General features: G+C 42.8%; 1 long non-coding RNA gene across 1 annotated transcript in view; it reads left to right on the top strand.

The window, feature by feature from the left end:
* The window catches only part of LOC309842620, a 43,532-nt gene that overhangs the window by 19,201 nt on the left and 840 nt on the right, over window positions 1–23,491 (top strand). The window lies entirely within an intron of this gene.

Raw genomic sequence — 23,491 nt, 5'->3', positions numbered from 1 at the left:
GAGCCACCCAAGCGCCCCTGTTTCACAATTTATAATCAACTCTTTTTCCTTGTTCTCTAATTCCTTCTTAACATTTTTGTAGTAAATGCAAATTTGAATAGTGTTACCGGATAGCAGATTGTCCAAGGTGTAGAAGTATAGAAGTCAGCTTGCTATCCTTTTTGGTTTTTTTTTTTTTTTTAAAGATTTATTTATTTGACAGAGAGAGAGATCACAGTAGACAGAGAGGCAGGCAGAGAGAGAGAGAAGGAAGCAGGCTCCCCGCCAAACAGAGAGCCCGATGTGGGACTCGATCCCAGGACCCCGAGATCACGACCCGAGCCGAAGGCAGCGGCTTAACCCACTGAGCCACCCAGGCGCCCTTTTCTTTTTTTTTTTTAAAGATTTATTTATTTATTTGTTTGAGAGAGAGTGCATGGGGGAGGAGCAGAAGGCGAGGGAGAGAGAATCCCAAGGGGGCTCTGTCCTGTGCACAGACTGAAGTAGGGCTGGATCCCACGACCCTGAGATCACAACTTGAGCCCAAAATCAATAGCTGGATGCCACCCAGGTGCCTCTATTTTTTGTTTTCTTAATTAAGATATGATTCACAGGGGTACCTGGGTGGCTCAGTGGGTTAAGCCTCTGCCTTCGGCTCAGGTGATAATCTCAAGGTCCTGGGATGGAGCCCCGAATCGGGCTCCCTGCTCAGCAGAGAGCCTGCTTCCCCCTCTCTCTCTCTGCCTGCCTCTCTGCCAACTTGTGATCTCTCTCTATCAAATAAATAAAATCTTTTTGAAAAAGATATAATTCACACACTATAAAATTCATCCTACTAAGCATACAAAATTCAGTAATTTTAAATGTATTTATCAGTCCTTGCAACCACCACCACACACCCAGAACATTTCCATCACCTCAAAAAGTAACCCCATGGTCTTTAGCAGTCATCATTCCCCATGGCCCCCAGCCAGCATGACAACCACTGATCTATTTTCTGTCTCTATGAATTTTCCTATTCTGTGCATTTCATATAAATGGAATCTATAGTATGTGGCCTTGGGGGCCTGGCTTCTTTCACTAAGCACAATATTTTCAAGGTCTATCCATGTTGCATCATATATCACTATTTTAATCATTTTATGTGTGAATACATTTCATTTATGGATATGCCATATTTTGTTTATTTATTCATCAGTTGATAGACATTTGAGTTGTTTCCACTTTCTGACTATTATGCATAGTGATGTTATGTACAAGTTTTTGTGTGAACATATGTTTTCTCAGTTTCCTGGGGGTATATACCTGGGAGTAAAATTTCTGGGTCATATGGGGACTCTATGTTTAACTTTTTGAGCAACTGCTAAACTATTTTCAGCAGTAGCTGTATCATTTTGTATTCCCACCAACAGTGTATCAGGGTTCCAATTTCTCAACATTCTCTCTAAAGCTTGTTACTGTCTGTCTTTGATTATGGCAATCCTAGTGGGTCCGAAGTGGTATTTCATTGTGGTTTCAATTTGCATTTCCCTAATGATTAATTTCTTTCTATTTTAATGTGTGTGTGTGTGTGTGTGTGTGGTGGTGTTGGTGTTGCAAAATTACTTTTTTTTGTAAGATTTTATCTATTTATTTGACAGACAGAGATCACAAGCAGGCAGAGCAGCAGGCAGAGAGAGAGAGGGGGAAACAGGCTCCCCGCTGAGCAGAGAGCCCGATGCAGGGCTCAATCCCAGGACCCTGAGATCATGACCTGAGTCGAAGGCATAGGCTTTAACCCACTGAGCCACCCAGGCGCCCCTGAAATTACTTTTCTGTAGTGATGAGGTATTTGTGGATTATATGTTGAAGAAAACATAAAATATAGAATTGGTTCTATTCTCTCCCATGTTTTTCATTCATCTCTTCTCCCCCAAAAGAAACAAAAAGACAGTCAATTCATTTTAACTTCTTTATGTAGCAAGGTGACTAGGTGGGATACAGTTTGGGAGTCAGCACTCCTCCTGATGAAATTCACTAATACCCTTCTCTCCACCTCCACTCATTTATTTAAAGCTTAGTCAGCTCAGGCTGCCTTAACAAAATACCATAGATGGGGTGGCTTGAAAAACAGAAATTAATTTTCTCACGGTTCTGGAGGCTGAAACATCTAAGTTGAAGGTGCCAACTGATTCGGTTTCCGTTGAGACTCTCTTCTTGGCTTGCAGACAACCACCCTCTTGCTGCGTCCTCACATGGCCTTTCCTCAGTGCATGCTGTTTTGGTTGCTGGGGCCGGGAGAGAATGCGAGTACTCTGATGTCTCTTCTTAGAAGGACACTAATCCTAACAGGTCAGAAAACCATCCTCCTGACCTCATTTAACTTTAGTGATTTCCTTAAAGGGTCTGTCTCCAAATACAGCCAGACTGGGGATTAGGGGTTCAACATATGAAGAGGCGGCAGGGGACACAAACATTCTGTAGATCCATTGATTTCTTAAGAACCTCCCGAGAAACAGTGTTGATTTCTGTCCACTATTTGATGCAGACACATCTGAATGCTAGCTAATGGATCCGTATGGCCCTAACCGACTGCAGAGAAGCTCCTCTGTGCACTTGAGGGGGAATTTGAGAAGAGGGCTGCATGAGGCTGGCACAAAAAGCCGAATCCAGCAACGGGGACCATGAGCGGGGAGTACCAGGTCACCCAACTATGCTACACCAAGGGCACCATTCATTTCATAATCAGTTAGAATGGCACTCCATGGAGTTGTTGTTTTTTTTTTTTTTTTTGTAGTGCAAAACCTGTAAGGCTATGCCCTAGGTCATGGTTCTGAATATGAGGTCTCAGTAACTACTGGTACTCCTCCTGGGACCATTCCCATCCAGATACTATAGAAGTAGTGTGGGGAGAAAATTACTCTATGCATGTGGTGATAAAGCTAGATCACTAAATATCACCTCGCTCGGGGGTTCTCTTTGCTATCTTTGGTACTCTTTCAGAGGTTAGAGCCCTTTTGCTATGGGTCCTTCCCAATTGAGCTTAATGCTAAGGAACTACTAACTAAAGTCCTTTGTCTACAAACAACTGCGACTGCCTCTGGTTAACTTAAGGGGAAACATATAGGAACTTATTGAAAGAAAATGTGGAAAGACAGTCTGGGGAACCAGGTATCAAGATACTTAGAAATCAAGGCAATTCTGGATATGTAGTTAATAGAATGCCTATTGAGGATGCTGCCCCAGAATGAATCAGCTCTAAGAGTTTTCTGTCCTTCCTGTCTCCCACTAAAATATCCTTCTAGAGAAAGCATTTCCCAGTGGCCTAGTTGGGATTTGATGCCATCCTCTGACTAGGGAAGGGTAGAAAACCGTGACTGACAGCCCACCAAGCCAGCAAGCAGTGGGGGAGGAGACAGTCTCCAAAAGAAGGAGCTAGAATGCTGATAGAGAAAAACAACAGATGTCCTTGCATTCCAACCAGGGGTTGCCAAGCAACGTCCTCCCACTTTTTTTCATACCATACACAATTTTTTAAATGCCTCTGCCTAACATAATATAATTATCTCACATGCAAGCAAACACACACACACACACGCACGCACGCACTCAATTCCTTTTGGATATAACCCATGTCCAGTTATGGCATCCATTCCTTCCCTGGTTCCATCAAGATCCCCCTCCATACTTTGAAACTTGTGGACAAAATGACAAATTTAAACACTGCCAATGAACACCATACACAATTCTAGGGGAAGGGAATAGGGAAGAGAAGGATAACTACTTTTAAATATATCTGACTTTCTGTATATTACTGGATGTCAGTTGATGTAAGTTAAGGAAGGAAAAACCTCATCTTCTTCCTGTGTTTCCCCCTTTACTCTCACATGACTACCATACTCACAGCACTTCTGACACCAGATGGGGGGTTTTTCTGCAACACTAGCTGAGGATCTTCCAATTTAACTCCATTCTGATGCTTCCTACCCGAAAATAGTGTCAGATCCCACAAGTTAAGTGCTCATCCTACAAGACTGCCTCCCACCTTTACTTCAGATGCCAAAAGCAAACCCAGGTTGTCACCTTGGGTCTGACCAACTGGCTATGAATCAAAGGTTCCCATGATTCCCCTCCTCGGGTTTGGTTAATTTGCTAGAGTGGCTCACAGGACTCAGGAAAATCATCTACTTGCTGTGCAATAGTTTATTTTAAAAGGTGTGGTAAAGGACACAGATGAACATGCAGATGGAGAGATGTGTGGGGTAGGGTATATGGGAAGGAGTACAGAGCTTCCATGCTTCTCTGGACACGCCACTGTCCCCACACCTCCACCTGTTCACCAACCTGAAAGCTCTTGGAACCCTACACTATTGGGATTTTTTGGAGGCTTCCTCACATAGGCATGATCAATTATCAACTCCATTCCTAGCCCCTCTCTCTCCTCTGGTAAAAATTCCAGTTTTTATTTATTTATTTATTTATTTATTTAAAGATTTTATTTATTTATTTGACAAAAATCACAGGTAGGCAGAGAGGCAGGCAGAAGGGGGGTGTGGGAAGCAGGCTCCCTGCTGAGCAGAGATCCAGATGCGGGGCTCGATCCCAGGACCCTGGGATCATGACCTGAGCCGAAGGCAGAGGCTTAACCCACTGAGCCACCCAGGTGCCCCAAGATTGTATTTATTTATTTAAGAGAGAGATAGGGCAAGTGAGTGCAGGAGCAGGAGAGAGGGGCAGAAGGAGAGGAAGAAGCAGGCTGAGCAGGGAGCTCAATGTGGAGCTTGATCACCAGACCCTAGGATCATGACCTGAGCTGAAGGCGGATGCTTAATGGACTGAGCCACACAGACACTCCAAATTCCAAGCTTCTAATCATGACTCGGTTTTTCTGGTGGGCTGCCAGCTAAGAACCCACCAGAGTCTCCTCATTAGAACAAAAGATGCTGCTATCACCCACAAAATTCTAAGGGATTTAGGGACTTTGCATCAGGACCTGAGTTAAAGACAAAATGCTAGAACAAAAGATGTTTCTAGTGCTCTTATCACTAAGGAAATTAGGAAGGTTTTAGGGGCTCTGTGCCAGGAACCAGGAGCAGAGACAGAATATATATATATATATATATATATATATATATATATATATGTATTTATATATATTATACATAGATATATATATATGGCCTGCAAACATGGTTGCCATTTGAGTTTTACTTCTTCTTATATTTATTATTTATTTATTTATTTATTTATTCATTTATTCTTATTTATTTATTTTCTCAAACCTTGAAAGTCTCTAGAGGAAGTAGAATTTGGTTATGCTGACCTAGTGATAACACCGACACACATAGATTTCTCCATGTCAGTCTAAAAGAAACAACATTTATTTATATAAACAAATTTTGCATTGGTATATGTAGAACTGTTTATTAATGGATGGATATTTCAGTAATTGAAAATTTGTGTTGTTTAGAATAGGTGTCCCCTAGTCTGTAGAGTTTGACTTGGTCAATTTCGTGATCAAAAGAGAATTCTTGATTCTTTTTTTCCCAACCTGCGCTTGTCCTCATATTTCCTTTTTCTGGATTTTATCTTGTACTCAGGCCAAAACCTTAAGAAACAACTGTGAATCCTCCTTTTCTTCCCATTCCCCCAGCTCTCATACTCCAATTCATTGGAGTCTTGTTGGCTCTCCTTTCAAAAATTTCAAGGAGGGCCTGGGTGGCTCAGTCGGTTAAGTGTCCAACTCTTGAGCTCAGCTCAAGTCTTGATCTCAGAGTCGTGAGTTCAAGCCCTGCATTGGACTATATGCCTTTGGAGCCTACTTTAAAAAAATTCAAGAATCCAACCTCTTCTCTGAAGCCGTGCCTACCAAGTCTAAAGTCCCATCATCTGTTACCTAGCCTACTGTGATAGCGTCCTAACTCATCTGCCTCTTTTCACTCTTGCCCCACTATCAGTTCTCTGCTCAACAGCCAGAGGGAACTTTTCCAAAATATAAACCAGATTCCATTAGATGTGTATATATTTATGGGCTAATGTAAAAAACTTCCAGAAAATTTAGCCTCTTATGTCATTCCTGGCCACATTGTAGGTAGCCAGGTACCATGTCATAAAAATGATGTGATGTTCCATTCCTAGGAAATTAAAAAAAAGAAGAAGGGAGGTGTTGCTGCTATAGGAAGTTTTAAATAGCAGAGTTTGACCTATCATCTTGGCTCTTGCCCACACTTTACCGGGCAGCCAGTGCAAACAACCTCTGAGCAATTAGCATGAGAATGTTGGAAAAATTGTCATAATAACCTGATGTTTTTCAGATAGATTCCTGCTGTTCTACTTGCTTCTCTCATTACAAAGTTGACCTTTGATGAACTAGTGAAAAGCTTGTTCCTATCATGAACCTGGGTTGCTGCTCTGATGTTATGCCGTCACTTAGCGGGAATGAATATGGTGGATTTTGATGCTCTTCCATGATGCCTTCCAGAAGGACCAATGATCAGAAATATAGTGGGCAAAAAAAGTTTTCTAAATCTCAGGTAGATAGGCATAATTACCATGAAGCTGATAAAGCTTAAGATTTAGGATGCCTTCCTTGCACGAGACCCTTCCAAGGGTCTAATTTTGTGTTCATACTTACATATTATTTTTCTTTTTTTTTTAAAGATTTTATTTATTTATTTGACAGACAGAGATCACAAGTAGGCAGAGAGGCAGGCAGAGAGGGAGAGGAGAGAGCAGGCTCCCCAAGGAGCAGAGAGCCTGATGTGGGGCTCGACCCCAGGACCCTGGGATCATGACCTGAGCCGAAGGCAGAGGCTTTAACCCACTGAGCCACCCAGGTGCCCCACATATTATTTTTCTTAAAAAGAACGCCACCTTTGGGGGTGTCTGGGTGGCTCAGTGGTTTAAAGCCTCTGCCTTTGGCTCAGGTCATGATCCCAGGGTCCTGGGATCGAGCCCCACATTGGGCTCTCTGCTCAGTAGGGAGCCTGCTTTCTGCCTCTCTCTCTCTCTCTCTCTGCCTGCCTTTCTGCCTACTTGTGATCTCTGTCTGTCAAATAAATGAATAAAAACAAAACAACAACAACAAAAACCCCACCACCTTTGCAATCAAGTTTATAACACCTCTTCTCAGGTTTTATGACAGCTACCAGAAAAAAGGAGATTCAGGATTTGGATAACATGAGGAGCTGGGGGAAAAGAGCAGCAAATGCTATATGTCCCTGGGACTTTCTATTTTGCTAACCCTCTGAGAAAGCTTCTACTCATTCCAAGTCACTCAACACCCACACCCTTAACTCAGCTTTAACTGCTTTTTGCCCTTCTGTAGAATTCTGGCAAACTGCCAATTGCATGGACCTTCATGAGATCCTACTGAAAGAGATGATCTTAAGTATCTTAACTGTGAAACTATATATCAGCTTAATCATCTCTTCTCCAGGAAATAGCAAGAGACTAGTTAGTTTGTAGTAGGTAGTTCCACTTGGCCCATCTCTGTACCATCTAACTTAAGAGCTAAGACTCCCCAAAGTCCTGGCAGGATGTATTTGAACTTCTTGGAACACAGTAGACTCTCTGACTTATTCAATACATTGAACTAAAAGTAAGACTCGTTGCTTTGATCTCTGCCCCCAAGTCATGGATGATCAAAACACTCTGGATCTGCACTGACTTAGGTAGCTGCATCTTGAGGCAAAATTGCACAAAGTAACTGAACAAATGTTAGCACTTCCCAGGTGTTGCACCCTTCTGCTTCATCATCTCCAAAGTAGGACATTGAAGTCTTGCTGAGTTAATCTTTAATGATAATTTTTTAAGCGTTTAAGAACCATCATTTTAATAGCACCCCATAAAACAATATGATCCTCAGACCCCACAAAACCCAACTGTATTCTTCAGGGAGTAGCAAATCAAAAATTTCATTACTTTCTATTTATTTATTTATTTATTTATTTATTTTTAAAGATTTTATTTATTTATTTGAGAGAGAGTGCATGAGAGAGAGATAGAGCATGATTGGGAAAGGAGGGGCAGATTCCTGCTGAGCAGGGAACCTGACTCTGGTCATGAGCTGAGTAGAAGGCATACACTTAATCAACTCAGCTATCCAGGCACCCCTCATTACTTTCTATTAAAAGATCCAGTTAATTTAAGATCAATATATTCCTAACTATACTTAATGAGAATATTCTGCACTTCCCAGCAATGTGGAGGTCAAGGTAACAACTCAAGTTTTCAATCTGGCTAAAAAATCACTTTGCTTCTAACTTTACTTAATGTTCTATGCCTCCTATTTTTAAAGTATCACATTATCCAGGGGGTTCACCAGGAAACTGCATAGTCAAATAAAGCTATTATCCCCCCCCCCAGTTCTTATCATTGTATCATATGTAATGGTATTATAAGAAAGATGGATCCAGGGTGCCTGGCTGGCTCGATCAGTAGAGTGTGTGACTCTTGATCTTGGGTGGAGAGATTACTTAAAAATAAAATCTTAAAAAAAAAAGAAAGAAAGAAAGATGGATTCCATTAACTATAAGACTCCCACTCAATGGATCTAGATATCCATATTGCATATTCAAAATTGAGGAGAACGAAATTGCTCTGCATAAAAGAGGAAGACAAATTTGGAGTATCAAAGGCAATTCTAGAGGAAAGAGGAGATAGGAAAAGAGAGATGGGAACCAACAAAATTCTGGAGGATTGGGTGTACGGGGATTAAAGGTCACTAAGAATGGCAGGAGAACTGATAAGAATTTTCTTCATGAGTTTCTTTTTTTTTTCATTTTGCAATCTTTATTTCTATATTTATCAGGTAGCATAATTAATTAATCAACCAAATATTTTTTAAATATTTTATTTATTTGACAGACAGAGATCACAAGCAGGCAGAGGCAGGCAGAGAGAGAGGAGGAAGCAGGCTCTCTGCTGAGCAGAGAGCCCAATGCAGGGCTTGATCCCAGGACCCTGGGATCATGACCTGAGCCGAAGGCAGAGGCTTTAACCCACTGAGCCACCCAGGCGCCCCTCAACCAAATAATTTTTTAACTTCTAATGTAGTTGCAAGCATATAAATTTCGTCAAAGGTTAAAAACAAAAAAACAATCAGAACTCCCTAGTCACGGGGTGCCTGAGTGGCTCCATCAACTCTCCCTTATCTGGGAACTGTACCCTTCCCAGGCCACCTTCTGGTTCCAGGGGCAGGTATGGTTGATATTGTGTGGTCTCCCTTCTCTGGCTGCAGCCAGTGATAGAGATCTGATCTGAACTTGGACATCATCCCTTCCCCAAGAATCTGGATTGGGACTGAAACATTCCAGCCTTGCTTGAGATAATATCCTAAGCAGAAACAATTAAGAGCCTGGAACCTGGGGGCACCTAGGTAGCTCTGTCTGTTGAACATCAGTCTCCTGGTTTTGGCTTAGCTCATGATCTTGGGGTCCTGAGATCGAGCCCCGCATCTGTGTCTGCATTTGGAGGAGTCTGCTTGAGATTCTCTCTCTCCCTCTCCCTCTGCCCCCCTCCTCCTCTCTTTTTCTCTCTCTGAAATAAATAAATAAATCTTTAAAGTAAATGAATGAATGAATGAATGAATGAATCTATCTCCCTAGTCATTCAATTGACTTCTTTTAAACACTACCTAAAGAAATAACTGAAAATAATTTCAACATTAGAACTTTCCCTTATACAAAGTTTAAGTGTACATCACTTCAATGTAAACACTTCTTCATTTCCCTGCTCCCCAGCACCCTTAATCTTCTGTAACACCTGATACTCAAATACTTAACATGACTAGTTTTTGTGATACTTGGAACCCAGAGAGATAACATGAGAACGTAATCCCTGGGAATTCACAGGATTCTTCAGGAGTCTGTTGATTTCCACCAGAGGGTGTAGGATTGGAGGGTGGAAGCCATTCTAAGTAATTTCAAAAGGCAGGGATCTGGACTACATATAAAACCTGTGTGCATGGCTTTTCTTTTTCTCATCTCACCAGATTTGTCACGAGATGGGGACAGTGCTGGGCATCTCTTGTTCTGTCTCTGTTTCGGTCCACTCCTCTTAGTAGATGTTCCTCTCAGCCTCCTAGTCTACAGTGAGGGCTGGCACTCAGGGCCACTGAGCATAGCCTTAGAGATCATTCAGGGCATAAGGGACCCAGTCCAAGCTCCAGTCACCAAACCCGGCACACTGGCACAGAGCTGCAACCACGCAGAAGGGACACCATTTACTAATTTCCTCTGAGAGGCCCTGTGGGCTAGAGAGGGCCCTCACGCCCTGGGCTGTGTCACAACAGGAAGGAAAAACTGACCCCTCCCATACCTGTCCTATATAACATTTCCTCACCTACCTCCCCCTGGAGGTTTATACAGTTCTGCACTAATTGTTCCTGCCTTGGCTACCTCTCTCCCTCTACCCCCATAATTTACAAAGCTGCCTCTCTCCCAATGGAGTGAGGACTTCTATTTGCAATGCAGAACAGTTTTGTTTCTTTCTTTGATCCTTGGCCTTCCAAACCATGTTCTCTTAGGCCTGCTGGGAATAATGAGCTGGCCCGTTGAAGAGTCAGGTACCTCTTCATAGCTTCTCCCTTTTCTGCACAAAAACACAAAGGCCCTGCCAAAGCTTTGAAACTGAACCCTTAGTCTCCTCCAATCTGTGCTTGTGCGCATTACATAAAAAGGAGCCTGCTGAAAGAAAGAAGGGACAAAGAGTGTGGTTTTCTTTTCCCAGTCACAATTGTTTGCATTTTCTGATTTTGCTGCAATGAATACACAGAGACTCAGGGAGGTTATATAACTCGCCTGAAGTCATGCAGCTAGTTAAATGGGGGCTGAAAAGTCCAGCCTGTCCCAGGACTTCACAGGGCAGAGGGCTCTTTCCACCACAGCCAAGCTGTCCCTGGAAGGCTGAGACTGGCTGCCATGTCTGGGGAAGGAAGAGGTTTTCTCATAAGGAGAGAGACATGTTACTGTCCTTCAACCAGTGAAAAATATGATCTAGGAAATAAATATGTCTACGGTCAAGAGAACTAAAGTATCACCCCCTGTGGTCCCACCACCTCACCGCTAAGTGCACAGTTCTGTGTACCTAGTTTGTGCTATAATCACTCCCTGATTCTAGCTGGGCTAATAGGATCTCTCTCTCTCTCTCTCTTTCTCTCAGGAATCTATAATTAGAATCAGGAGGTATCCTATTTAATCTGGGAAGATCTTTTTTTTTTGTGGGGAGGAGATCTTTTGAATAGAGGAGAAGTATGCTTGAGTTGTGTGTTGGCCATTTTTTTTTTAAAGATTTTATTTATTTATTTCACAGAGAGAAAGAGAGAGCACAAGCAGGGGGTGTGACAGGCAGAGGAAGAGGGAGAAGCAGGCTCCCCACAGAGCAGGGAACCTGTCGTGGGCCTCGGTCTCAGGACCAAGGGATCATGATCTGAGCCAAAGGCTGTCGCCCAACTAACTGAGCCACTCAGGCACCGGCCGTCTTCTACCGGCTATGTGGAACAAAAAGCTGAGCAATGATGCTGAGAGAGAGGAAGAATGATCTATGTGAGGAAGAAATAGAAAGAGATTCCTAATGCTCTTAGTTCCTGGATCCAGTAAATTCCTGCTTTGTTTAAGGAGTCCAAAGAACTTGAGGCAGAGGAGGGCACCACATCCCAACCAGTCATTTCCAAACTATAGGAACTATAAATAAATTATCATTTATCACATATTTTCATGTAACAAGAGGCCAATAGTTTAATGGCCAAAACCCCAACAAGGACACAGACTTCCTGAGTGACTGCGACAAGTTTCTCAATACCTGTTTTCCCCATTATAAGATAGAAATAGTACCTTTCTGGTATGATTTTTCTGACGATTAAATGAGTGGTTATTGTGAAAAGTCCTCAGAAATAACGACTGAAGGGGCACCTAGGTGGCTCAGTCATTAAGCATCTGCCTTCAGCTCAGGTCATGATCCCAGATCCTGGGATTGAGCCCCACATTGGGCTCCCTGCTCAGCGGAAAGCCTGCTTATCCCTCTCCCACTCTTCCTGCTTGTGTTCCCTCTCTCTCTGTGTCTCTATGTCAAATAAATAAATAAAATCCTAAAAAAAGAAAAAAGAAAGAATGACTGGAACATAGAAAACAGTGTGTAAATGTTAGCTATTATTCATCTTTGTTTTCGTCTCCTCCTTTCTCCTGTTTTATACATGGGGAAACTAAGACCCAAGAAGTCAAGGGTATTGCCCAAGGCCATGGTGCAATTAGAGAGTAAGGCTGGGCCTAGAACTGAAGTCTTCTGATCCTAAGTTCAGTGTTTGGTCCATCACCCCAAATGTCCCTCAATCAACCACCTGTTACAGTTTCCTTGGAGAAAATGTTAGAACCCAAGCCCTGAGGGTATTACAAGATCTAATTAAGAAGCAGCTCCCTGCATCTGCTCCTGGTTGGAGAACAAGGCTACTCCAACTTGGCCTGCCCAGATGGGCTGCCATGCCTGTACAACTGAGGAAGAGGCGGGTTTAGTAATGATAATGTAAGACAAGGTCATACATTATCTCAAGAGAAGTGTTTTGCAAAGAATTGTGCAGCCAAAAATGTCTGCTAATATTTAGGAAATCATAAGGAACCAACATCAGTGATCTCAGCTACCAGAGACACCAAAGTGGGTGATTCACAGGAGGATTCCTAAAGCCACACCCCAAACCTCTGTCTGGTGTCTGCCAAAGCCCTAGGCCTGTTTGCCGCTGATAGAGTAATAATGGCCTTTCCTTTCCTTCTGCCTTCCAAACTCACATGAGCACCTCTTATTTTCAAGACAAAACCTAGAACCCTACTGGCGAGGGAATCTGGGAAATGTAGTTTTGAGGCTTCCATCCCCCAAAATATAGGGAAAATCATAGAAGGTAGTGAGAATGGTGCTGAGCTGACAATATGGTAAGGCCCACCCTTTTGCAACTCATATGCATTCTTCTATCCGTATTTAACTTTCAAACAACATTGCTGTTCCCCTAAACATAAGGGAACTATCCCTCAGATAAATAAAGATGTTGTTATGGGCTGAATTGTGTTCCCCTCAAATTCATATGTTGAAGCCCACCTCCCAGTACCTCAGAATGAGACTGTATTTGGAGATAAAAAGAGGCATGATGATTAGGGTGGGGACCACTACAAGGCTTCTGTGTGTGCGACCAGGGCTCTGAGGCCTCCTGCAATAAACAGAACAATCCGGTACAGCAGAAATTATTCCACATAATTTTCAAATGGCCTATCAGATATTCATTTGATGGAAATGATATTTATTATTTATCTCAACCTAGAAGCTAAACCTCTCTTCCACATGTATGGTTTTAATAATTATGGAGTTTCCCAGGAACACCACTTCTGTGTAATTAACTGACAGAAGAAGGGGCTTTGTCTTGTTTAGAAAATCAACTGCAGGGGCACCTGGGTGGCTCAGTGGGTTAAAGCCTCTGCCTTCAGCTCAGGTCATGATCCCAGGGTCCTGGGATCGAGCCCCACATTGGGCTCTCTGCTCAGCAGGGAGCCTTCTCTCTCTTTCTGCCTCCCTCTCTGCCTACTTGTGATCTCAGTCTGTCAAATAAATAAAGTCTTTTAAAAAAAGAAAGAAAGAAAGAAAGAAAATCGACTGCAAAAAACAGCTGCTGTCTGTATTCGAGATGGCAGTCCAGTTCTCCCTGATCAGTCTGCACGCGCAGCTTTGGCAGGCAGTGTTTCTAGGAATGGCTGCAAGCATCTGATAGTTACATGAGGGCTTCTGGTAAAGTTGTGCATAATTTGTATGTGTTCAAATATATAACACTTTTATGCACTACTTTCGTCTTGCTTCTCCCTATAATACAGGGAGTTAGGTTTATTACTTTGAAACGATGTGTAGATTGGTATGAAGGGGAGTATTCTCCACTTGCCACTCCAGACCTGATCCACTCTCTGCTCTTCTGTTGCTTGCTTCCTGCCCCAGGAGGCAGACTTCAATGAATGGTATCAATCAGCTCTGTTACCCAGTGGCTTCCTGTTGAGTTCAGCCAAAGGGAAATACTACTCCCTCATCTTGGCCCTTCAGACCTAGGAATGGCAGACAAATCCTTCCAGTGCTTCCTCATTCCTTGTTGGTTCCTTTAACTTTGCCCACATCTTTTTCAATAATCCCTTCATTAAATTGGCTTCAGTTGGACTCAGCTTGAGTATACCATCTGTTTCCTGCCAGGCCCTAACAAATACACTAGTTACATTATTTCTGAATTTCATTTTAGGACAGTAAAGGGCAAATTACAAAAGATTTGTTATAAAAAGGAGTAAATCCAGAATGTGGAACATTCTTGAGGACAATTGAGCTGGTTTCTGCAATAAGTCAGCAGAATGAAAAAATAGAGGGAGGGGGAGGATTGCTAGAGATTACAAGGACTGAAAGGGCACGACAACAAAATGTAATGTGTAGACCTTGTTTGGATCCAAATCTGGACAAACCCTGTGTAATAACGCTTATCTGAGACACAAGGGAAAGTGTAATTATGGACTGGATTTTAAATGATACGAAAGAAAGATTTTAAATTTTGTTAAGTATGGTGATGGCATCATGGTTAAGTGAGAAAATGGCCCATGTCTTTAAGAAATGCATACTGAAGTATATAGGCATGAAATGACATGGTGTCCAGGATTTGCTTTAAAATACTTCTTCAAGGAAAAAAGAAAAAGAGAAAGAGGGATAGATAAAGCACCTGGGGGAAAAGGAGATAGATAAAGCAAATTCAATATTATTAAATGCTGAATCCTGGTAATAGATATAAGGGGATGCATTGTACTGTTTTCTCTACGTTGTTTGTATGTTTGACATTCTTTATGATAAACCATTCCGAAACTAAATTAGATTAAAATCAAAGGGACATTTTGTCTAATAGGGGGCATTAACCAAGAAAGGAAGTGAAGGCAAGAGAAGAGATTTGGATTGAAATAGGAATATATCCAGGGGCGCCTGCGTGGCTCAGTGGTTAAACGGCTGCCTCTGGCTTAGGTCATGATCCCAGGGTTGTGGGATCAAGCCCCGAGTGGGACTCCCTGCTCGGTGGGAGCCTGCTTCTTACTCTCCCACTCCCTCTGCTTGTGTTCTCTGTCTCAGTGTGTGTGTCTCTCTGTGTCAAATAAATAAAATCTTTAAAAAAAAGAAATAGGAATATATCCAGGCAAGATCTATAAAGGAGAAAGGGGGCAAGAAAGTAATGATAATAATGAGACCATGGACCCAAAGGTAAATAGACAAAGTGAAGGGTAACAAAAAGGTAGGTAGTAGGGTCAATGGGCTAGATGAACTGAAGAAATTGAAAAGTTACTGGATTCAGAATACCAAAGAGAGTGAGCCCTCTTGATTTTAGCTCACGTCATGATCTCAGGGTCCTGGAATTGAGCCCTGAGGCAGGCTCACTGTTCAGCGGGGAGCCTGCTTCTCCCTTTCCCTCTCCCTGCATCTTCCCTGCTTGTGCTCTTTCAAACAAACAAATAAATAAAATCTTAAAAAAAAAAAACCACACATACAAAAAGAATGCAGCTAGGAAAGGTATAGGCTGACGAATCATAACCAGAACATAGAAAGAACTCCCACAAATCAATACAAAACAAAACCCATTCAATTAAAAAATGAACAAAAGATGGGGCGCCTGGGTGGCTCAGTGGGTTAAGCCGCTGCCTTCGGCTCAGGTCATGATCTCAGGGTCCTGGGATCGAGTTCCGCATCGGGCTCTCTGCTCAGCAGGGAGCCTGCTTCCTCCTCTCTCTCTCTCTCTCTGCCTGCCTCTCTGCCTACTTGTAATCTCTGTCTGTCAAATAAAATAAATAAAAAATCTTAAAAAAAAATAAAAATAAATGAACAAAAGAAAAAAAATAAAAAATGAACAAAAGATATAAATAAGCATTTCACAAAAGAACACATTCAAGTGGCCAATAAACATATGAAAGGATATTGAAAATAATATCTCATAATAAAATAAGATGATATCTCACCCAAACTATGCAAACTAAAACCAGGAGATTTTTTTTTTAAGATTTTATTTATTTATTTGACAGACAGAGATTACAAGTAGACAGAGAAGCAGGCAGAGAGAGAGGAAGGGAAGCAGGCTCCCTGCTAAGCAGAGAGTCAGATGCGGGGCTTGATCCCAGGGGCTTGATCCCAGGGCCCTGAGACCATGACCTGAGCTGAAGGCAGAGGCTTACCCCACTGAGCCACCCAGGCACCCCTCTTAGATGACTTTTTAAAAAACTATCATTATCAAGGACTGCTAGAGATGTGGAGCAATTGGAACTCTCATATGTTGCTATTTGGCAGTTTCTTATGGGCCAAACATAAACTACCATGATGCACCAATTCCACATCCAGACATGTATCCAAGAACAATTAGTTTAAATGGCCATCAGAAGACTTGTACAAAAATGTTCACAGCAACTTTATTCATAATAGCCAAGAATTGGACAAACTCCAAACATACAAAAGGAGAATACAACAGTTTGTGATATATTTGTAAAATGGAATTTTACCAGCAATAATCAAGATGAAAAAGATGCTAATCTACCGAACAACTTAGATGAATCTCAAAAACACTGTGCTAAGACAAAGAAGCCAGACACAAAAGAATACACAAATGATTCCCTTTATAAGAAGTTCAAGAATAAGCAAAACTAATCTATGGTAATAGAAATCAGAATAGTGGTTACCTCTGGTGAATTGGGTATTGATTGAACAGGACACAGGGAACCTTCAAAGGAGATAGAAATGTTCTCTATCTTCAACTGGGTGTAGGTTTTATGGGTTTAGACATATGGAAAAATTGAGCAATACAATTAGATTTGTCCATCTTCCTATATGAAATTATACCTTAATACAAATTTTTAATATAAGGAGTTTATTTTTAAAAATTATAAAAGCAAAATAAAGGGCGCCTGAGTGGCTCAGTGGGTTAAGCTACTGCCTTCGGCTCAGGTCATGATCTCAGGGTCCTGGGATCAAGTCCCACATTGGGCTCTCTGCTCGGCGGGGAGCCTGCTTCCCTCTCTCTCTCTCTGCCTGCCTCTCAGTGTACTTGTAATTTCTCTCTGTCAAATAAATAAATAAAATCTTTAAAAAAAAAGGCAAAATAAATACATAATTTTTACAGGAAATTAAAACCAAATATAACTAGGAGTGCCTGGGTGGCTTAGTAGGTTGGGTGTCTGCCTTCAGTTCAGGTCATGATCCCAGAATCCTGGGATTGAGTCCCACATAGGGCTCCCTGCTCAGCAGCCCTCTCCCTCTGCCCTCCCTCCCATTTGTGCTCTCTCTCTCTCTCAAATAGATAAATAAAATCTTTAAAAAATAAAATAAAATAAGTAAAACAATTATAACTAGAGGAATGAAACCAAGACTTGAATCCATTTCTGGGGTCATGGCTCTATCTTCAACTCCCTGCACGTCTGAGTTAGAACTGAGAGAAGGTGTGTTTTGTGTAGATGATAAAGAAAAGATCTAGGATCTGTGGGGGCAAGGCACAAGGACTAGTTTCCAATCAAGATGAAGAAAATCTTTTTTACACCTTACTCCAGAAATGAAACAGGTGGACTTGAAACAGTCGGCCAATGGTAGTGTGTGGGAACAGAAGGTGGCCAGCCAGCCACAAGGCAGAAATATTGTAGAGGGCTTCCAACACCAGGTGGGGGTTGGATTAGACAATATAGGTCTCTTTCCTTGTGGCCTCTATTGCTGGGTCCCTTTAAGAAATAGCAGTGAGTTGAACAGCTCCTCCCACACACTGCATTGCCCCTACTGTTAATAGAGATGACCAAGACCATCTGCTGGCCGCCATAGAATGCTGGGGAACTAGATCTGGAGACTGGGCCCTGGTGGAAGTGAAAGGGCAGTCAAGGACACAGGACAAGAGTATCAATCCTCCGGACACCTGGGTGGCACAGTCAGTAAAGCACCAGACTCTTGATTTCAGCTCAGGTCATGATCTCAGGGTTTTGAGATCGAACACCACCCCCTGCATGCACAGGGCTCCTCACTCAGCAGGATCTGCTTGAGATCCTTTCTCCCTCTCCCTTTGCCCCTTGTCCCACTGACGAGTGCACTTTCTCTCTCTCTCAAATAAATAAATATATCTTTAAAAAAAAAAAAGTGTTGTTCCTTAAGAAACTGACAGTGTGGTGGGAAAACAAAAAATAACTCTGAGTGGGGAGTGAAACCTGGATTCTGATGGAGTTCAAGGCAGGCTGGCTCCAAAATATGCTATTTTGGCATACTGATTATTTTGAATTAAAGTTATTTAAGAAACAGCCAGTACAAAAAGGACACTCTGACCTTGCTTTGTACCCGTGAAAGCCAGAGATAAATCTCTTAAGTGAAAGATTATCGGGAGGTGAAGAGACATCCTTATCACCAGAGAATGGAATTCAGGGCCAAAGCCTATATAAACACACCTTGTTACTTTTACTAATTTACTACCAAGCCCAGATTCTCTTTAGAATTCCTTACTAACTGAAGCTCCGAAACATGTTTTCTTTGTCCTACCAATTCCTCACAGATTTGTGTTTCTTTGTCTAAAAGGTATAAAGCTGCCTACTTTGGTCACTTCTCTGAGATTCATATTTCTACAAACTCCCATAAGTATGAATTAAATTTGTTTTTCTCTTGTTAATCTTGCTCATGTCAATTTAATTCTTAGACCAGACCAAAGAACCTTGAAGGGTAGAGTAAAATTCCTGCCCCCTCCAATAATTCCATCTTGCTTCTGCTTCTGGCTTGTTGTGTGACCTTGTGCAACTCCTTTGCCATCACTGAGCCTGGGGGCCAGGCAGGGCAGTTCCCCTGCCTTCCTCTGTGCATTGTTTGAGGCTGTCTGGGAGTCCTAAAGTGGAAGATGCTGGGATGAGTGACTGCTGTGACTCTGTTGGGAAACAGAGAGATTCCAGGCTTCATTCCCCATTTCTTAAGCTACTGTGAAAGCAGACAGTCCTGCCCCCCTCCCTGCTTTCCTGGCCCTAGGACATGGGTAGGACATCCCTGACTCTCCCACAAGCTATCCAGCCCCTGTTAGATCACCTAGGGGTGGGGACCCAGGCTGCCCATCCTAGGCCAGTTTCAGCAGGATCTCTGCAAGACAGAGGGCAATTTCCTGGATGATGAGTAATCAGAGCTCACTCTGGGCTTGGTTACTTTAGGGTTTGGTCCTCACCCCGGAAAGGGCCTTAGGCCACAGCAGTCAGGGACTTCTTTGATTGCCCTAGAGATGTGAGACCCACCCAGCTCTGCCCAGCTGCCTTGTAGGACAAGGGGAAAAGTCTGGATCTAATTGAAAATACCCAGACCTAAACCTTTCCTCACTCTCCACATCCTCTGGCATTGCTGCTGCTTTCTTCTCCCCTCCCTGTCCTGCCTCTCTCCCTGGGGTTGCAAATAAATTTTAGCAAGTAGGCAAATTTGCAAATACAGAATCTTCAGATAATGAGAATCAACTGTATGTTGTCATGGGGGAGCCTCTAGGAACCCCTGACTCAGCTGGAAGAGTCAGGGAAGACTCACAAGGAGATGCTACTTTGGCTATTCCTGTAATACAGAGAGGTCCAGACAGGGGAACTGTGATCACAAGCTAAGTTATGTGGTTTGACAAAGGACAATTCTTTCCTATTCATCCGTAGGTATTTGTTGCTCTCATAGATGTGGTCTTCTCTTTATCTTCTAACTCAGCACTGAACAATAAAACTTTCTCTAATGATGGACTCATTCTATAACTATACTAATACAATAGCCACTAATCACATGTGGCTATTGAGAACTTCAAGTGTAACTAGGATGATTGAGAAACTGAATTTTAAATTTTACTTAATTTTAGCTATTTTAAATTTAATTCAAATAGCCCCATGGTTATCATGTTGAATAATGAAGTTTTAACTTAGGGTGATTTGTATATATAAAGGAAAGGATATTGATTTTTATATATTAATTTCATACCCCATTTCCTTACTGAATGTTGTTTGTGGCAGTTTTTCAGTTGATTCAATTGGATTGTCTTGTAATATGAACATATTATTGACAAATAAAGATAATTTTACTTGCTCTTTTCCAATTTTTATTTCTTTTTCTTGTCTAATTGCATCAGCTAGTACCTCCAGTTAAAGGTAATATAGTAATATTGGTGAAAATGTGTATTCTTGTTCCTGACCTAATGAAATATGTGTGTTTTTTTTTCTTTTTTATATATATAAAAATGATACCAGCAGGTGACAAACAAATTGTTCTGCCCCCCTAGCTTGCTCCTCCTCCTGTGTTCCCTGCACTACTGAGTTGAGGTGCTGCTGTTTTCCAAGTTAGAAATCTAGCAATCACCTTTTTTCCTTCACCCTGTTCTCTCCCTTGCCTTGTGCTCACCTTGTCCCTCCTTCCCTCTATTATCCAGGCCAACTACCTGCCAAATCTATCTTCTTTCCATTTCCACTGCCACTACCCATCTGGTACTTTTCTCATTGCCTAGAAACATGAGAAGTGTGCCCTGGAGGCTCAGCTGGCTGAATGTCCAGCTCCTGATTTCAGCTCAGGTCATGATCTTAGAGTCACTAGATCAGGCTCTGTGCTCAGCAGGGAGTCTGCTTCTCTCCTTTCTCCCCCTCCATCCCTCCCCTGCATGCACACATGCACCCACTCTCTCTCTCTCAACAGAAAGGAAGGAGGGAGGGGAGGGAAGAAGGGAGGGAGGAAAGAAAAGAGGGAAAGAGGGAAGGAGGAAGGGAGAGAGGAGATGAAGGAAAGAAGGAAGGGAAGGAAGAAAGGAACGGAGGGAGAGAGGGGAGATTAGAAGAGCATCTACTACAGGGGCACCTGGGTGGCTTAGTTGTTAAGTGTCTGCCTTCAGCTCAGGTCATGATCCCAGGTCCTGGGATCCTGGGATCAAGCCCCGCCTTGGGTTCCCTGCTTGGTGGGAAGCCTGCTTCTCCTCTCCCACTCCCCCTGCTTGTATTTTCTCTCTCTGTCAAATGAATAAGTAAAATCTTAAAAAAAGAAGAAGAGCATCTGCTGCCTTAGTCACCTTGTTTCCACTTTCACTTCCTTCAATCCTTTCTCCATAAAGCAGATAATACAATCTTTCCAAACAGTTCATCTGTCAGATGGCTTCCCTACTTAAAACTTGTCAGTTGGCTTTTTGGCTGTTCTCAAAATAAAATTCAAACTTTCACTGGGGGCTACAAGGCCGGGATGGTTTAATCCCTAGACCTCTCCAAATACACTTCGTACCACCTGCCCTGTCATTCGCTGCACTTGGGTTGTGCTGGTTCCTTTCAGTACTTCAAATACACCAAGCTCTTTCCTACCTTGGAGTCTTTGCATTAGCTGATTCCTCTAGCTACAGTTCTTTCCCCACAAGCTCTTTGAATGTCTGCTAATTCTCCTTCTTCTTGATTCAAGGCATTTTCTCAGAACATTCTTTCCTGAGCACTCCATTGAAAATAGTCTCCATAGAAGAGCCCGACTGACTCAGTCGGTAGAGTAGGTGACTCTGTATCTTGGGGTTGTGATTTGAGGCCCTTGTTGGGTGTAGAGATTATTTAAAAATAAAAACTTTAAAAAAGATAAGGTCTCCACCAATTCCCTCTGTAACATCCCCCTGCTTCTTTCATGATGCTTATTACAATCCAAAATTATTTATATGCCCATTTATTTGTCATTGGTCCTCACTGAACATGTAAGCTCTACTTTATTCACCACTCTATCCTCAGAGGCTAGCCAGTGCACCTAGTAGGCCCAATACAAATATCTGTTCCATAAATGGATAACCAACCTCATAGAGTCAAGGAAAGATCAGGAATTCCTTCTTTGAAGTGTTGGAAAGTATTGCTCCTTTCTTCCAGCAGGTGGAGCCAAAGCCACACCTGTGCCATAGCAGGAGTTGTGGGTGGGGTGTATGATTAATGTGGCTGAGGACAGTAGGACAGTCAGAAGGCAGGCAGGATTTTTTGTATTAATGCTAGACCCAAGCATAGGGAAAGTCAAGATGGCACTTTTCCCAAAGGTTGGGTAGGTATGAGCTGTCCAGGAAGCACATGGAATCACTGGTGACCAAAGGAGTTTCTGGGATCCCAGGTTGTTTTTCTGCTCACCACCACCACCCCCTCAGCCCCCCGCCATATCATCCCCCAAGAAATCAGCAGGAGATCTTTGAGGAGGAGACTGTGAGCGTAAAACGGAATAGAAGTGTTTCCATTCCAAATCCCTCATTGTACATTTGGGGGAAACTGAGGACAAGAGAGAAGCATCATGATGGGTCAGTGCCAGTTGAGTGTGGCTCACAAAACCTTGTTATAGCTCATGTTTAAAAACTCAGCCCCAACCCACCATAGCGTGCCTGGCCCTGGGCTCGATATAGGAAGCCTCAGTGGAGGAGGGGCATGGATGGTCAAGAGCTGCCCCCAAAGAACAGGCGGCAAGAATGGCTTTAGAGAGGCATTCTTGGAACCAAGGCACATTGGACCAGTGTCTGCCAGATGGACCAGGGGCCAGCGGTATATTCCATGGCTGGGCAGGTGGCCTGTGGGGCTGGGGAGATCAGCAGGTGTCTCAGACTTCCTCCTGAAGGCAATAGGGACTCAGAGAAGGGCTTCTAAATAGGAGGGCTACTTTGGTCATCTTGGAGAGTTTGTGGAAAGAGTGTGAGGAGATCAAACCAAAGACGGAGACCAGGGCACCTGGGTGGCTCAGTTGCTTAAGCGACTGCCTTTGGCTTAGGTCATGATCCTGGAGTCCTGGGATGGAGCCCTGCACTGGGGCTCCCTGCTCAGCAGGGAGTCTGCTTCTCCCTCTGATCTCTTCCTCTCATGATCTCTCTCTCTTTCTTTCTCATTCTCTCCCAAATAAATAAAATCTTCAAAAAACCAAACCAAACCAAACAAAACAAAACACAAACAACAACAAAACAACAGAGACCAGGTAAGTAATTGCAGGGATGGGAAAGAAGCAAGCAAGCTTGAGTGGTTTAGGAAATTTAAAATAACATTTATTTTTTTAAAGACAGGATTTGGTGGTTATTGATGTAGAGGGAGGGTGAGGTAGGAGTGGGCCTCTGCAAGCATTATCTGAGTTCCTGAGCCTTCCAGCTACAAAGGCCAGCCCAGAGCCCAGGGCTCCTGCCTTTCCCAGGCAGGCTGACCCTGAGACAGCAAGTCTAAAGGCAGCGAGACCTGGCTTGGTGTGGTAAGAAGACTGTCAATTCCCATAATAGCCTAAAGTACTGGGTAAGAGCACTGGTCCTGGAGCCAGACAGCCTGGGTTCAAACATCAGCTCCTCCACTTACTGTCTGATGACCTTCGAAAAGTTATTTTTCTGTGCCTCAGTTTTCTTACCTGTAAAATGGGTGTAGTAATATACCTACCTCCTAGGGGAATCATGCATATAACTGTGCCTGATAGTAACACTTGATCAATTTATGAAAGTGGCTTGGCAGAACTTCAGAGCAACCCTGAAAATGGAGCCCTAAACCCGAAGTCTGTATGTCTATGCACTTTTCTTCTCTGGGCT

Source organism: Mustela nivalis, assembly GCF_964662115.1.
Source record: "Mustela nivalis genome assembly, chromosome: 10".
NCBI lineage: Eukaryota > Metazoa > Chordata > Mammalia > Carnivora > Mustelidae > Mustela > Mustela nivalis.
This window is presented reverse-complemented; position numbering and strand designations above follow the sequence as displayed.